Source organism: Hydra viridissima, unplaced genomic scaffold (genome assembly GCF_058129835.1).
Source record: "Hydra viridissima isolate aposymbiotic clone 2 unplaced genomic scaffold, HvirCarnegie_v1 scaffold_10, whole genome shotgun sequence".
Lineage (NCBI taxonomy): Eukaryota > Metazoa > Cnidaria > Hydrozoa > Anthoathecata > Hydridae > Hydra > Hydra viridissima.
This window is the reverse complement of record NW_028324309.1, coordinates 16939602-16955573: the sequence shown is the minus strand read 5'-3', so window position 1 is coordinate 16955573 and position 15972 is coordinate 16939602. Positions and strand designations below refer to the sequence as shown.

The following is a 15972-nucleotide window of genomic DNA, read 5'->3' as shown; positions in this document are numbered from 1 at the left end:
ATCAATCAATTTTTTTAATGCTCGTTGAAGATACTGGGTACTAACTGTGTACTAAATGAAACTGGGTACTGAATGATGCTGGATATTAATGGAATAATCTAGTTTCCGTTTTCATGTACTTAAAAGCCGATATCGGCAGACCTCATTGAGTGAGCTTACAGCGCTCACTCAAAATCCACTATCGAGAAGGGAAGAGGAACACCAATTCCTCTTCACAAGAACCAAATCCCTCTACCTCGGAGCAAAACTCGTTATTTATTCAAACAAAATTGTATTGAATTTTTTCTATAATTTTCTGAATCAGAAATATTACTTGGAAATATCTTACTAAATTGTATATCAGTAATATATGGTAATACAATTGGTCTATCCTGCTAGAATTATTTTGGGTCAGTGTATAAATATTGTCGCTTTTGAAAGGAATCCGCCACTGTTGATGCCCATAGTAACATTCTAACTAAGGGTCTGCGTATTGTTTCATTTCCGTGTTGTTATCATGCCGATATGATAGCGAAAAAAAAGTGTCATCGGAATAATTACGACAAATTCGGTAAAAAAACTTTGTTCTTATTCGGAACTCTCGTCAATCCGATGACACTTTTTTTCCACTATCATATTGGAATGATAACGATACAGAAATGAAACGATACGCAGACCCTTAATTGTAACGAATCATAACAAAATGGTTCCGCTTCTATCATACAAAAGACACCACAAGGCCCTCTTTCAGTGGACGGCCTTAGACATTTTTTACACAAACAATTTTTTACAACTGGCGAAAGCCAAACTTTCTTTCTTTTGAAGTTTTTGAGAAGTCACGATTCATCCTCAGTGATGAGTTTCTTCAGGAACCGAGTTTGCTTATTTTACTTCAGCAAGTTGGTGAAACTTTGACACGTTTGGTTTTGTTGGTGTCGCAGAGTTCGCGAGGGATCCAGCCAGCCTATTTCCATTCTTTTCTAATCTTGACAACGAGTAATGCTCGAATGTCCTTATTCAAGTCTTCGGCCAACATTCTTGGAGTCAAGCTTAGCCCAATCTTACAGCTTCCAAAAGTACCTGTTCATAAAAATTGGATGGTCAATCTCTTCCTTCTTCATCTGAGAGGTTAGAATTACCTGTTTGAACTTCTTAACCTATCTTTCAAATTGGTTTTTTCTGATTTTTCCTTAATCAAAAAATTCGTCGAGATCGCGAAATTATTGAGCAGCATCCCAACCTTTTTGAAGTGGTAGAGCATAATATGATAAATATGACAAATATTGCAAATATGGTTATGATTTTCAATACGCATTTTTACTAACTAAAACAAGAGGGCTTTTGTTATGAAAAAATAAAATAAACAAAACGCCATTTTCATAGAATGAAAAGTCACAATAAAAAAGTTTCAATAATTATGCACTGACCTAATAATTTTAAAACGTCAATGAATTTAACTTAATATTTGAAAAGTTTAAAACGTAAGATCTGACGTCATACCTCTTTTTCAATAAAACCCATTTGGCCTTTTCTCTAATGAAAAATTTTAGACTTATTCCATTAAAAATTATTTGAATTTTTTTTAATAATAAAAATTGAAAGATTGAAACGTAACCAATCCTAAGTCAAGATGAACTGATCACAAACAAAACTGATTGAATCAGCATTTTGAATTTATTAAAAATTTATAGTCATAATAAAATGCTATAAATTTATATTCATAATTTCCCTAATAATAAGGATTAAAAACACAACAGTGACAAATTCATATTTGATTATTGTAATTCTCTTGTTATCTTGTGTTGTCTTCTTGTTTTATGGAGTTAATCAAGTTGGCGATCGGCTCAAATATTCTCTGAGCATTCAGTTTCGACAGAGTTAGCATACATGCGAAAACGGAAAAACATGATTTAACGACTTAAAAGTCCTGAATTCAATCTCATAGAAATTTTTTAAATTTTCAAATCAAATTTCGAAACCGTCTATGGAAGTAACTGCAAGAGAATTGGAATGCTATTGGAGCTAAATTTTGGGTAAATTATTAGACTGTGTCGACTTATTTTTGCTATGATTGCTTTTAAAGGTGTATTGATACTAGATTATAGAACTTTTTTAGAAGTATTTTCTAGTGAATAAAAAAAATTATAGCATTTTGATTAATATTTTCACAAAGGCCGGAACTTTTAAAGTGTAAAGAAGAAAATGGGCGGTAGTGCATTTTAAGAGAGATTCGAATTACGTCCTAAAGTATTGTAACTAGAAGCTGCGAAAAATTTTATGTTAAGCATGGAACTCATTAATGTAAAAATAACTTATTTTGACAATTATTACATTAAAAACTTAGTCAAAGTTAAATAAGATTCAAACTTTTTTATGATGCATTTATTTTACAAAAAAGGCGTTTAGACATTTTTTTTTAAAAAAATAAAATTCTTGAAAAATTCATTTAGATTGTTTAAGCTTTTGAAAAAACTTTTTATATCGTTTTTTTTTTTTTAATACTAAGATTGCCTTCTGCCATTTTAAAATCAAATTAAATGCCACTCATTTTAAATAAAAAAGTTGTATTCAAACTTTCTGCTTTTTGTTCGAGAAAACGGTCCAATAATGTTGTCTTACAAATTGATAGTCTAAGATATTTATGCAGCATTTGGTGTTTTATTTTTTAGGTCATCTTTTTGTTATTAAAATGCTGTTGGATCAATATACTATAAACAATATTAGAAATATCGTAAATGCTTCGATAAAGTTAAATCATTATAATTTAACAGACAAAGAAAAGAACCCTGCAAATTTGAAAAATAAATTCAGTTAACTTTTGCAGGCTACAAATACACTTTATCTTATTTTTATTGCAGCTTTAGGATAACTATGGATCCTCCTCTTTACTTCAAAATTGAAGATACAAACCAATCTGAGACTGTTTATCTTGCCACTCATCTTAGAAAGATTTTTTTTGCTAGAGGACGCCATGTTTGTTTTTTTTGTTGTTAAATTGTTTTTGTTAAAAAATAAAACAAAAAAAAACATGGCGTCCTTCTACATCGCATTAAGATAGGACTCAAAAGAGTACTTTGCTCATTAGCATTGAGTAAAGTAATAGCTGGATATTTATTGGACAGCCGTCTAGTGAGGAAGGTTTCTGTGGAAATTGATACTTTACAATGTCTAAATAAAAAAAACGAAGGTACATAAACAAATCCGAGTAAATTCTGAAGATCCGATGTAATTGCTGCAGGACTTGCAATTAACGGAGATAAAAACTATATTTCCGAGATGACAATAATTCAAAGAAATTCTTCTTAGGCAGAAATAATTGAGATTTCCTTGCTTTGTATCTACTCTGCTGGTGGTTGATTCATGGATTGTTTTTAATGATCGCCATTTCAAATTAATTAAAGAACAACTTTAGGTAGATTTACATATCTTTTATGAGTTTTTTTATTCCATTGTTAGCGATTAAATTGAGCTTATGTAAAAAATTGTAGTAAAATTTTGGAATTTTCTCTTCACAAATATTAAATGACGTTTGCAGATTAGTTTAAAAACAGCGGTTTCAAAGTTTCTGAAATTACCGCCCATTTTTGCCAAATTCCCAAAGTGTAAACTTTCGGCGATTGAGTGATTTCAAAATATAGCCGTCAACAATTTAGCTGTTTCGTTACTTCTACTTTGTTAGAATTTATCTACTTTGCTACAGTTTTAGCGAGGAAAAATATACGAGTTAGAGTTACCAATAATAAACATTTTTTAATCGTGGTTTTGAACCGGGAAAGCTGATTTACTAGACCATGCTTACTTTAACTATTTAAATAAAAATTTTAATTTCATCGAAATGACAGAAAAATATTTTCCAAGATTTCCGATATTTTAGAGAGTTCCACGCTCCGTACAATTCGTTTCCGTACAATTTGTTTTACATTTAGCTTTTTTTTTAAATATAATTTATCAAGATTCTACACTATTAAATGACGCCATTTTAGAGGTTCTTTGCAACTTAATATAAAAAAATGAAATTTATTGAACCAATGGAAAGGGGTTAAAAAAAACTCTTTGTTATTGTGTGGATGAATAAAGTAAAGTTTGTATGAAAGGTGAGATTTTAAAAAATCTTTACTTAAAAACAGGCCTATTAGGCTACGGTTGTAAAATTTTTACTTTAAAACTCCTCTACACTGGTCAAAATGACAAACACTGGTCATTATTAAGAATCACGGATCAAAAACATTTATTTTATCAACACTTTTTATTTGAAGGACAATGGTTATAAGGGAAGATGGTTATAAAAGAGTAGGGAGGGGATGGAGGTTCATTTTTCAATGCCCAATTAGGGTGGTAAACAAAAAATATATTTATAACTTCAACAATCAGCTAAAACTCTCCAATAAAGTATGTAGCCTTACATATAGGAAAAAAAAAAATCAGTGAAAGTGTTCCTTTCAAAAATAGTATTAAAAATAAATTTATTTCTTTATATTTTGCATGTGGCACTAAAAATAAAAAAAATAACTTGCAAACAACTTTCGATGTATTATGCACTTAGTTACCATGATGAAATTGCCTTCAAAATGAAAGTCAAGCAACTTAAGATCCCCTTTTTTATTTGAGTAAACTTTGGAAGTTGTGCGTTTTGTAATTTAACTTTTAGTGGGCGTAATTGGATTAACGCCTTCAGAGGCTGAATGACGCTAATTTGTGGTAAACATCTACACAACCGAATAGTAGCGAGGCAACTATAGTATGTAAATGTTGTTCAATCAAACGCATTATTTTTTAATTAGCTTTTTGTAAATTGTTTCATAAAAATTTCCGACGAAGTAAGTCAAAGTAATCTGTTTAATTAAAAATTATAAGCTCTCATTACTCCTCATCGTGTCAAAATCGTTATTATTACATTAATTCATTAACTTACCAATTGAAGAAATCCATGTCCTGCAAAAATAGCTTTGCAGGACAACCCACTAAAAATTCTTTAGTGTTTTATAAACTTTAATTAGCACAATCTTTTTATAACCTCCACTTACCTTCTTCCAAAAATAAATTTTTTGAATAAGGTATAAACGCTGCTCAGCATTATGTGATAATAATACCCAAAAAAGAACAATTTTAAATAATTTTAAAAAATGTTCATCGCTTAAAAACAAACATATACAAACTAAAGAGATTTTTTTTAACAATACGAGTTTATGTATTATACTTTTCGTTTTCATTTCTTTTCTTCTTTTTCAGCTGTTGAAAACTCGTTAGTATTGGAAGAAGTATCAACTAATTGTAACTAAAAAGGTAAAAATAATTTAGCACAAGTTTCAATTTTTTGCCAGATATCCATTAAACCCAGTAATGACGTAATTCATTTGAACAATGCTTTACTCATGCGTGCTAGATTTTATTCAACAAGGTTTTTCTAAAAAAAATCATTTAAGTAAACTTTATTAAAAATACTTTTAAAGATTTTATCAACTGGATTTAAATATATTGCAAAATACTTAAACCTTTATAATTTTTAAAATGATTATCTTCCATTGACTCGTGAATCCAACAATTTTAAGAAGAGCCTATTCATCAATTTTAGAAAAGAAGTTAAATTGAAATAGCCATCTAGTTTTTTAAATCAATGCAAATCAATGCAAATCAATGCAAATCAATGCAAATCAATGCAAATCAATGCAAATCAATGCAAATCAATCCAAATCAATACAAATCAATACAAATCAATGCAAACCAATGCAAACTAATGCAAATCAATGCAAATCAGTAAGAATAAATTAAAGCAAATCAAAAATTTACAAATTTTAGCATGATAAATGTGAAATAGTTATCAATTTAAATAAGAAGAAATCAATGTATTTGAGAAGTATCTAAAAAGTATGCGAAAATAGGTTTACTATTATCCAAAGAGTTCAAACCAAAGTGAACTAACCAAAATCTCTGCAATACTAAAACCCCTGCAATACTGATCTTATTCGTCTTCGTTTATTGCGAGACTTAATACCTTTGTGCTAAAACTGTAACTTTAGTTGGCTTGCAGTTTTGAGATTCGTTTTTTGTTTGTTTTATATTAGTCTATGCATTACTATGAAACTTGAAAAAAATTGAGGTTTTTAGATATTTGGTTCATTCACTAAGTCGACAGTTGAAACTATATTATAACAAAAATTTTTCTACCAATATTTAAGGATTTGGAAACATTCGAAAACAACTTACTTGGACAAACCCACTCATTGTAATGTTATGGTGGTTATTTTATACAAAACAAAAAAAAGATTTGCGTTTGAAGTTTTCAAAGTTATTCGTCATTATCTGTTAAAAATTCATGGAAACTTTTGTTACAAACAATGCTTATCATCACATAATAAGCTCAACAGAGAATTTTCCAGTTTGATATTTTTCCTTATGTATAAATTTCGTGATTTTTGATGCTCAGATCATCTGATCCTTTTACAGTTAAGTGTTCAACACAATATGCAACATATTGTTTATTAAAGTTTGCAAATTTTTATCGGGAAAATAATATTTTTTCAAACAAAAAATTTCATTACTCTAACGATACTCTTCATGTAGGTTTTTTTTTTCAAAGAAGGATTCTATGAGGATGATTATGGAATTTTTAATCTAGATAAATGTTTTTAATAAAAGTAGCTTTACAAGTTTAGCTGACAAGTAAAGCATAAAAACAAGTAAAGCATGTTAAAAGTCTACTGGGGTCATGGTTAGATTATATTATCTCATATTTAACAGTTATTCAAATTGAAATTATTCACTGAGAAATTTTATAAAATAAAGTCGAATTTTTGTTTAGCTGCTTTTTATGAGGTGTCACCTGTTAAACGTTGTATAAAAAAAAACTTTTGGAAGTTTTTTCAATAATCCAAATAATTAAATTTAGTAACACATTTATTAATTTATTTACAGGTTTATAAATTTATTTACATGCTCCAACTGCCTTAACAGTTTATTTGTTAACCAAAATAAATGATATTAAAATTTTTTCTTTAGCAAACCTTAAAGTACGTACAGCAGCATACGTACAGTAATGCAAGCATAATGGTATTATAGTAAACTTCCCACGTGTTGCATCTCATAACAAAATGCTTCATCATTTTTATTTTGAAGCGTGTCATTAAATTTGTTTAATACTGTGTAATTTTAATGATAAAAATGTAGTTAAGATGAATTACTATCAGTTAATGCCATGAAATTAACTCCAGTTAGAAGAAATAAAACTCAGTTACATGCACTTTATTGCTCTGAAAAGCCAGAGTCTTTCGGATTTTTTAACTTTAAAAGTTGGATGTTTGTTTAGAGGCACCTAATTTTAGTGCGACAAATTTGCTGGGTGTTTATCATTAAAGCTTCCGATACCTTTCAAAAATGTATCTCTTTTTGTAAGTGGGGTTTTCTAATAGCAACAAGACCATTTGTAAAAATCTGTGGTGCTGTACCGTTAGGTGGTATATGTTAAAGTGCATCACAACTAATTTTCGTTAAACTTTCTTTTTTTTGTGTGTTATTTTTCTTTGTTTTTTAATTATTTATAACATTCCAATCTGTTAGTAAAGAACAAAAAGATAACATCGATTTATTATCATTGGATTACGACGAGAATTGGGCCAAAGCATTTATAAACTTAAAAACGTCAATCCATTTAATTACTTGCCATGTCATGTATTTAATTTTTTATTTGTCTTCATCTCTTTGTTTAAATTGTTAAAGCAAGATTAAACGCTAGTCTGTGGGCTTAAATGGACTTCCCTCAAAGATTTTTTCACAGGACATTTTTTCAACCAATAGTTGAATAGTACCCCATTTGGAATAGTTAAATTCAAATATCAACAACTTTTGAAATCTTTTTTCGGTTTTTGATGGTTATTTAAAATCCTTGTTTTAAAGATTTTCTCTCTCGATTTCTTTTTTTCCATACATTTTTTTGTAATACAATTTTTTTTATAAAAGTACACTCAAAATGATTCCGTGAAAATTTATTTTACATTCTTTTGATAGCATTCTTTCCTCCGTTGCATAAAATGCTAATTTACAGAAGAATCAGTTATTTAAAAGGGTTGCGAACTCTTTTCCTGGGCCTGCCCCTTTTCTCATGTTTATCCTCGTAAAGCAAGTTCCCATTTAATGTTTAATGGACAATTAACTTTACGGTGGTTTGCAAATCCCCAACGTAATTAGGAAAATTATTTTTCCGTTACTTTCTATCAAGATCAGCGTGACAGTGACAGGAAATACCACCGGATACTTCATTAAATACAAAAGAATTAGTTAACTGTAAAGAGAAAATACTTCTCTATTTTATCAACAAATTTTAAGCATTATAACTCTTAATATTTACCACTTTATATCAATCCCAAAATATTTAAACGTCAGAGTTTTTGTCGTTACAGCTCAGAAGTTTCCAGACATTGAGGATGACGCAGTGGATTTTTTTATTGAACTTTGTACTTTTGACATTTAGAGCCAGTTTAAACGCTGCTCCGTTCAAAAAATTCGAACACTTCAATGTGGGCCATGAATTTTCATGTGAAAGCAATTGTCACGGCCAATATGACTTGTGTGACAAGTTTTCCAGTTCCGTTGACGAGCATGTTTCATGCGTGCAGAGGCGAATCGGATGTATGCTCAAGTGTGCCAAAGTAGAAAGCACAAAGAAGGTGCCGCTTATCATGAATGGATTTGAAGTAGGGGACGACATAAGAATACACTAACGAGTCTAAACTTTCAGAAATTTTATTTGTGTAAAACTATCACTTTATATATTTATATAAACTTAATGAAAGTAAATTTTAATGTATATATTAAAATGAAAAAAATTACTCCCATTTATTTTAATTTATTTTACTATTTTTTACAAAAAGCTTGTAGTTCCTAAATAACTATTTGACTATAAATTCAATACACAATGTAAATAGAGAACAAAAACGTTGTTTTTACTTAAAATGTTTTTTATTTTCAATAATGATAATAATATTAATAATGATAGTAATAATATTAATAATAATAATAATAATAATAATAATAATAATAATAATAATAATAATAATAATAATAATAATAATAATAATAATAATAATAATAATAATAATAATAATAATAATAATAATAATAATAATAATAATAATAATAATAACAATAATAATAATAATAACAATAATAATAATAATAATAATAATAATAATAATAATAATAATAATAATAATAATAATAATAATAATAATAATAATAATAATAATAATAATAATAATGATAATAATAGTAATAATAATAATAATAATAAACGATAGTAATAATAATATATAATATTGAATGTCATACTTGATATATAAGTCGATAATAAATTTTCAAAAAATTTCCAGAATAACGGAGAAATACTTAAAACTAACTTTCATTTTGTAGAAACTTTAGTGTATATATATTGAACTGGTGACCTATCGTGAAGTTAGAATTATTTTGTTCTATCTCCCATCGTAAAAGTTGGAAGAAAATGAGTTATTAAATTTAATAAGTAATGATTACTTTTAAAATAAGTTTTATTTTTTAGATTTTTTTCTAAACAGCTTGTTTGTTTAAATATAAATCATTTAAAGCATAAGTTATAAGTTTAAAAATTAAAGCTAAAATTTTAAGTAATTTTTACTTTTAGAAAAAAATCAAAAACTTTCTCTCAACGTTTAAAATTGGAGAATATAATTCGAACATCGCGCTATATCTCAGTTCTCATAAACATTCTTATCAAGCATGACAATCAGAGGTCTGAGAAGTCATCGGATATCATTTGTATATCATTTTTATCTCTATATAGATATCAAAAACCAAAGTCTAATTGCTCCCTTTAATAAGTGATGGGTTGATATTTCCGAAAAATTAGATAAATTTTTAGTAATATCGTTAAGATTTTTTTACAAACCAGCGTAGATCATCAGTTAAGTACTCCATAAAAACTAATAACTTTAGCTCGGTTTCTAGTCTGTTACCAAAACATACAGATTACAGCATTCAATACCAATACCCCACACCCATCACAATACAATTAATAATGATAATAATAATAATATGCAATTAATAAAAATAATAATAAAACTGCAATTAATAATAATAAGCTTGACAAGCAAAGGAGTGTGCATATTGTGTTGAAATCTCAGAATATAGCTCGTATTTACCATTCTTTTTGTAAAGTTTTTTCACAGAATCTTCCCAAGTTTCATTTTATTTAGCTTGTATGAAGAGCATCATTGTATCATATTCGTTTTTTAATATTTTATCATCGGTCAACTGTTTTCTTATCTTTAACTGAATATACTTTATCAAAATCTTGATAAACATCTGGTGTCCGATTGATTCGTATCTGGTGATAAAATCCAATATTTAGTTTGTTTGCATTTCGATGTATAAACCACAAACAGAGCAAAAAAAAAACTGAAAATTACCATGATCTTGTTGAGAATTCATTAACTATCCACTAATTTAGTATTTCAAACTTTGTTTTTCGGCTTTTTACTATTTTTTAATAAATTTTAAGTCTACTCATCTCAAAATATTTGCCTAAAAAAAATGTGCAGAATGTTTTAAAAAACTTGGATTGAAAAATTTGTTTAGCAAAGATCATTATCATTTGCTATATTTTCTTTTATCTTTAAAAAGATAATGATAGATTCAAGCAGACAAAATATTGCAAAGTAAAAAAAAAAAAAAAAAGAGGGTTTTTAAAATGCCTATCTGAATGAAAATTTTTTGATAAAAAACAGTTTTAGAATTTTATAACATTTTAAATTTAGTTTATTTGAATTCATTTTGTTTTGCATTTATTAAATCATCAAATTTGTTTATCATATTTATATTTGTAAATTTTATTTATTAAATTCTTTTCTTTATCAAGAAAAACGTGGAGCAAAGTTAAGAATGTGTGGAGGAAAAAATCGCAGTCTAAATATTTGCTGAAAACTGGTTATTGTATTTCAAGTGGATCAAATGCATATAAACTAACAATCATTTTTCTGTGCTTTAACTTATTTTCAATTTCAATCAACATTTTTTTTTTTGTATCGAGCAATATCAATTTTATCCTTCCTAATAAATAAATTTTTTCTTTGCATAGTTACCATTATGAATTTGAGCTTAGGCATTTGTAATTACATTTATTAAATACTTTAGACGCCCATCCATTTTTTACCCGCCCCTAATTGGTAAAGAATTTTCTTTGTAATACAGGAAAGTCTCATTGAAATATTTTTTGGTTTTGTGTAATTGTCATAAAGAATAAAAAATATCACAAATAACAGTCATTAGAACTACAAAACTATAAACAAGGTGAAAAACCTTGAACCCTTTCTGAAAACTAAAAACTTTGTAATCTTTCATCTTAAGTTATGAAACATAACCCTTTAAAAATATATATAATTTATTTTGAACAGAATTCATTACGCATTTTAAAAATATCAACGTAAAGTTTTTGATTTCATGGACTCAATATTTTTTTTTTTTTTTTTTGTCTTAAAATTATAAAAAAAAAAAAAAATTAATACAAACATTATCATTAAATATAAATTTTTTGGTCTGGTTCAAATGATGCATAAAAAAAATCACGCAGTCTTTTCGTTTTAGACAAGAATACCATTCGGTATTATTTACATTAATAAATATATTTTTAGTATATTGGTTACATTGATATTACTGATATTAAGCATGATATTTTTCAATCATCCAAAGTCTCATTAAATTTTGATTAAATTAAGATTTAATCTTCTCAGTACCGTAAGTTTGGTGTTTATATAAAAATAACTGCTCATAAAATTCGGTTTAAAATAAAGAAAAAAGTAGTACACAACTTTGAAAAATTTATGTCGTTTAAACATGAAAAGTATAAACTTTTATGTATAAACTATTAAACAAATAGTTTTTAGAATTAATTTACAAATACTAATCAATACCGTTATTATACTTCCGTTTATAATTTTGAACCAATCACATTTGAAGATTTCTGATAAACTATTTATTGGTTTTTTTCTAACCAATAGAGATTAAAGTGCTTTAAGATTTGTTTAAAATAACGATTTAAAAACGTTTTAAATATATAAATCAATATTTGATCAACTATGAGTTTTTTACATTCAGTATAGTTTTTATTTTGCTTTAAAGATATTTTAAACTATTGGTTAGTGAAATATTTACGTCTTTCGTTAAAATATTTTAAATATTTCAAAAGTTAATTACTTCCTAAATTGCATCGGATGGATGTCCTTCTTTTTGCAACATGAAGGTTTGTATGTGAAAATTATAAAACAAACTTTAACACCAATCTTTAAGAATGAAGAGGGTTTTAAGAAATGGTAATAATAATAATAATAATAACAACAACAATAATAATAATAATAATAAAAATAATAATTATGAAAATAATGATAATAATAATAATAATAATAGTAGTAATAATAATATTTATAATAATAGTAATAATAACAATAACAGTTATAAAAATAATAATAATAACAATAATAATAATTATAAAAATAATAATGACAATAATAACAATAATAATATTAATAATAATGATAATAATAATAATAATAATAATAATAATAATGATAATAATAATAATAATAATAATAATAATAATAATAATAATAATAATAATAATAATAATAATAATAATAATAATAATAATAATAATAATAATAATAATAATAATAATAATAATAATAATAATAATAATAATAATAATAATGATAATAATAATAATGATAACATGAATAATAATATGAATAATAATAATAGTAATATATATATATATTATTATTATTATTATCATTAACAGTAATAATAATGTAATAGTAATAAAACAATAATAATAAGAATAATAATAACAAAAATTAAACAATAATAATAACAATAACAATAACAATAATAATAAGAATAATAATAACAATAATAATAACAATGATAATAACAATAATAATAAGAATAATAATAACAATAATAATAACAAAAATGATAATAATAATAATAACAAAAATGATAATAATAATAATAATTGTTAAAATAATATAATAATATTGATAATGGTAATAATAATAGTGATAACATTAATAATAAAAGCAATAATAGTAATACTTATATTATCATTGTTATTATCATTATTATCAGGATTAATAATAAATGTAATAATGATAATTACATAAGTAGTAAAAGTAATAATAGTAATGTAAATAATGATAATAATAATTATTATCAAGGTTATTATTATTATTTTTATTATCTTTTTTATTACTATTACTATTACTTTTATTATCATTTATTGTTATTATTATTTTTATTATCATTTTTGTTATCATTTTTATTATTATTTTTATTATCATTTTATCATTATTTTTATTATTATTTTTGTTATTATTTTTGTTATTATTTTTGTTATTATTTTTGTTATTATTTTTGTTATTATTTTTGTTATTATTTTTGTTATTATTTTTGTTATTATTTTTGTTATTATTTTTGTTATTATTTTTGATATTATTTTTGTTATTATTTTTGATATTATTTTTGTTATCATTTTTGATATTATTTTTGTTATTATTTTTGTTATTATTTTTGTTTTTTATTATTATCATTATTAGGGAAAAAATTTTATTTTTCTCCGAAAAATTTTATTTTTTACTTTTTCTACTTTTTTTATTAGGTTGATAAACATAAATTAAAATGTTTTTTATATTAAAAAGTTTCAGATTACAACGTCTTGTAAATTAGATAATTTCATATATAAGAAAATTTTATATATTAAAATGTTTTGTAAATGGGAAAGTTTTATTCATTAGAAAAATTCATATTAGAAAGTTTCATATATTAGAGTCTTTTATATATTAGAAAGTTTCATATATTAGAGTCTTTTATATATTAGAAAGTTTCATATATTAGAGTCTTTTATATATTAGAAAGTTTCATATATTAGAGTCTTTTATATATTAGAAAGTTTCATATATTAGAGTCTTTTATATATTAGAAAGTTTCATATATTTGAGTCTTTTATATATTAGAAAGTTTCATATATTTGAGTCTTTTATATATTAGTTTCATACATCAAAAAGTTTTTTATATGAGAACGTTTCATATGTTAGAAAAATTAAATTGAAAGTTTCATTTATTTGAAAGTTTTATGTTTTTCTCTTTACTTTAAATTATTAATTTTCTTTAGATTAAAAAATTGTTCAAAAAGACGACCAAAAAATATAAACGGAATCAACTTGAATGAATTTATAATAAAGTATAATCCTGTCAAAGCTGTTAGTATTGAGGCTGTATATGCTGCTCTCATAAAAGAATATAATGAAAATCTTACGATCTGTTTAACGATGCAGTTTGATAAAGATCATAAGTTTTTTTTATGCTGATTTATACTTTTTTTTTTTTTTTTCTTTTTTTATCGATTAGCCATAAGAATCTCGCTGTTATGATTTATAGGTCAGTAGTGACATATTATGGTACGATGATGATGACGATGATGATGACGATGATGATGACGATGATGATAATGATATCGATCGCTGTTGTGATTTATAACATATGAGCACTTGGTTCGCAACTTTAAATTTTTAATAAGCGTTTAAAATCTTAATTTTGCTTGGAAAAAAATTTTGGGAAAAACTTTATGTCACTTTATATTACTGTTTTTTTTTTCCGTTTTTCATAAAGTTTATACCGTATTAGGTGAAATTCTATCAACCTTCGAATTGTTCCAATAAAGTTTCGAGTCATGTTAATTACTTTATCTGGCCTTTTTATGCATTGAACATCTCCAATTTTTTATTGATTCAAGTTTTCACTTTGAATCAATAAAAAATTTTATCAGCAAAAAATATTGTCAAATTGAAAGTTAGCAAATTTATTTTATCTAAGGTTTATGAACTAAGCTTTAGCAGGAAGGAAATCAATAAATTGCCAGACACACGCTGTTTCATCACTTGCAGGATTTCTTATTTCCTCTTCTTTACATGATTTTTGCAAAATTGGAGTTTTTCATGTAAATCTATTCCAAATAAAGATTCACTTTCTTAAAAAACTTCCTTCTGTTTATAATGATTCCTGTAATAAAAGCCGGAATGAAATGTACTTGAAATACGCAGCATGAACAATGTATAACAGTGATAAAAAGCAGCACTTCATAAAAATACCTACAAAATGAAAACCAGAATCTTTTGCTTGGTACAATCTCAAAGTATGCAATTTGGTTTTGCAATTAAATCGATTACGCGAAGCTTTACGCGTACGATAGAAGAAACTTTCTGTTTTTTAGGAAATTTATAAGCCTCCTATGAACATCCCTTATATTCAGGTGACGAGATAATCCGAGTTTAGTATCCCTTTGATGAAGGAGATGTTTACCTGCTGCTTTCTCCAAAATTCCTATTCTTCACACTGTTTTTGGGAAAATGAGGATGGATCACTTTAAGGTCGATGAGGAGGAATACATAAGATATTCGTAACAGTGTTCAATGCACCAAGTTTTTGTTTCGAAAGAGTATTGTCAACGAAATATTTTTATGGTTTTTTTATTTTAACTTTTTGCTTTTTTATTATTTCTCTAACTTTATAAATTATTTCATTTTATTTTTTTTAGTTTCATAATGGTACTCAGTATTTTTTATAATCACTGTTATTGTTAGAGAGTGCAAAAGATATTTTTAGAAACATATTCTAACTGAAAAAACTTTGTCCCAATAAAATTTTTTCAACAATCTTTATGTAGTTAGCATTTTTATATTTTCCTTAAAAAAATTTTTTTAAATTTTTTTACTGTATTTTATATACCCAAGCTGCGTGTCCGTGAGTAGTGCAACACTTTCTCCACGTGTTTCATCTAAAATTTCATAATAATGTGCACGTGACAACATTTTTGTGATTTTCCGGTTAGTTCCGGTTGATCATGACAACCGTAGGCTTTATGAAAAGGGTAATCCGTTGTATTAAGCGTGGTTTTGAAAAAAGTTTTAGTTTTACAAA

General features: G+C 25.6%; 2 long non-coding RNA genes across 4 annotated transcripts; both read left to right on the top strand.

Moving 5' to 3' along the window:
- The first annotated feature begins 1852 nt into the window (after nucleotides 1–1852).
- Nucleotides 1853–8893, top strand: LOC149883401 (uncharacterized). The gene is made up of 3 exons (XR_016456459.1): nucleotides 1853–2012; nucleotides 5209–5262; nucleotides 8444–8893. It is a non-coding gene; the product is annotated as an uncharacterized LOC149883401 (long non-coding RNA).
- A 3183-nt stretch (nucleotides 8894–12076) lies between these two features.
- On the top strand, nucleotides 12077–15662 carry LOC149883400 (uncharacterized). 3 transcript variants are annotated; one of them, XR_016456518.1, is made up of 3 exons: nucleotides 12077–12241; nucleotides 14168–14255; nucleotides 14434–15662. It is a non-coding gene; the product is annotated as an uncharacterized LOC149883400 (long non-coding RNA). The 3 variants fall into 3 exon arrangements; XR_016456517.1 differs by having other exon boundaries at nucleotides 14168–14546; nucleotides 14869–15662; XR_016456516.1 differs by having other exon boundaries at nucleotides 14168–15662.
- The last annotated feature ends 310 nt before the right edge of the window (nucleotides 15663–15972 follow it).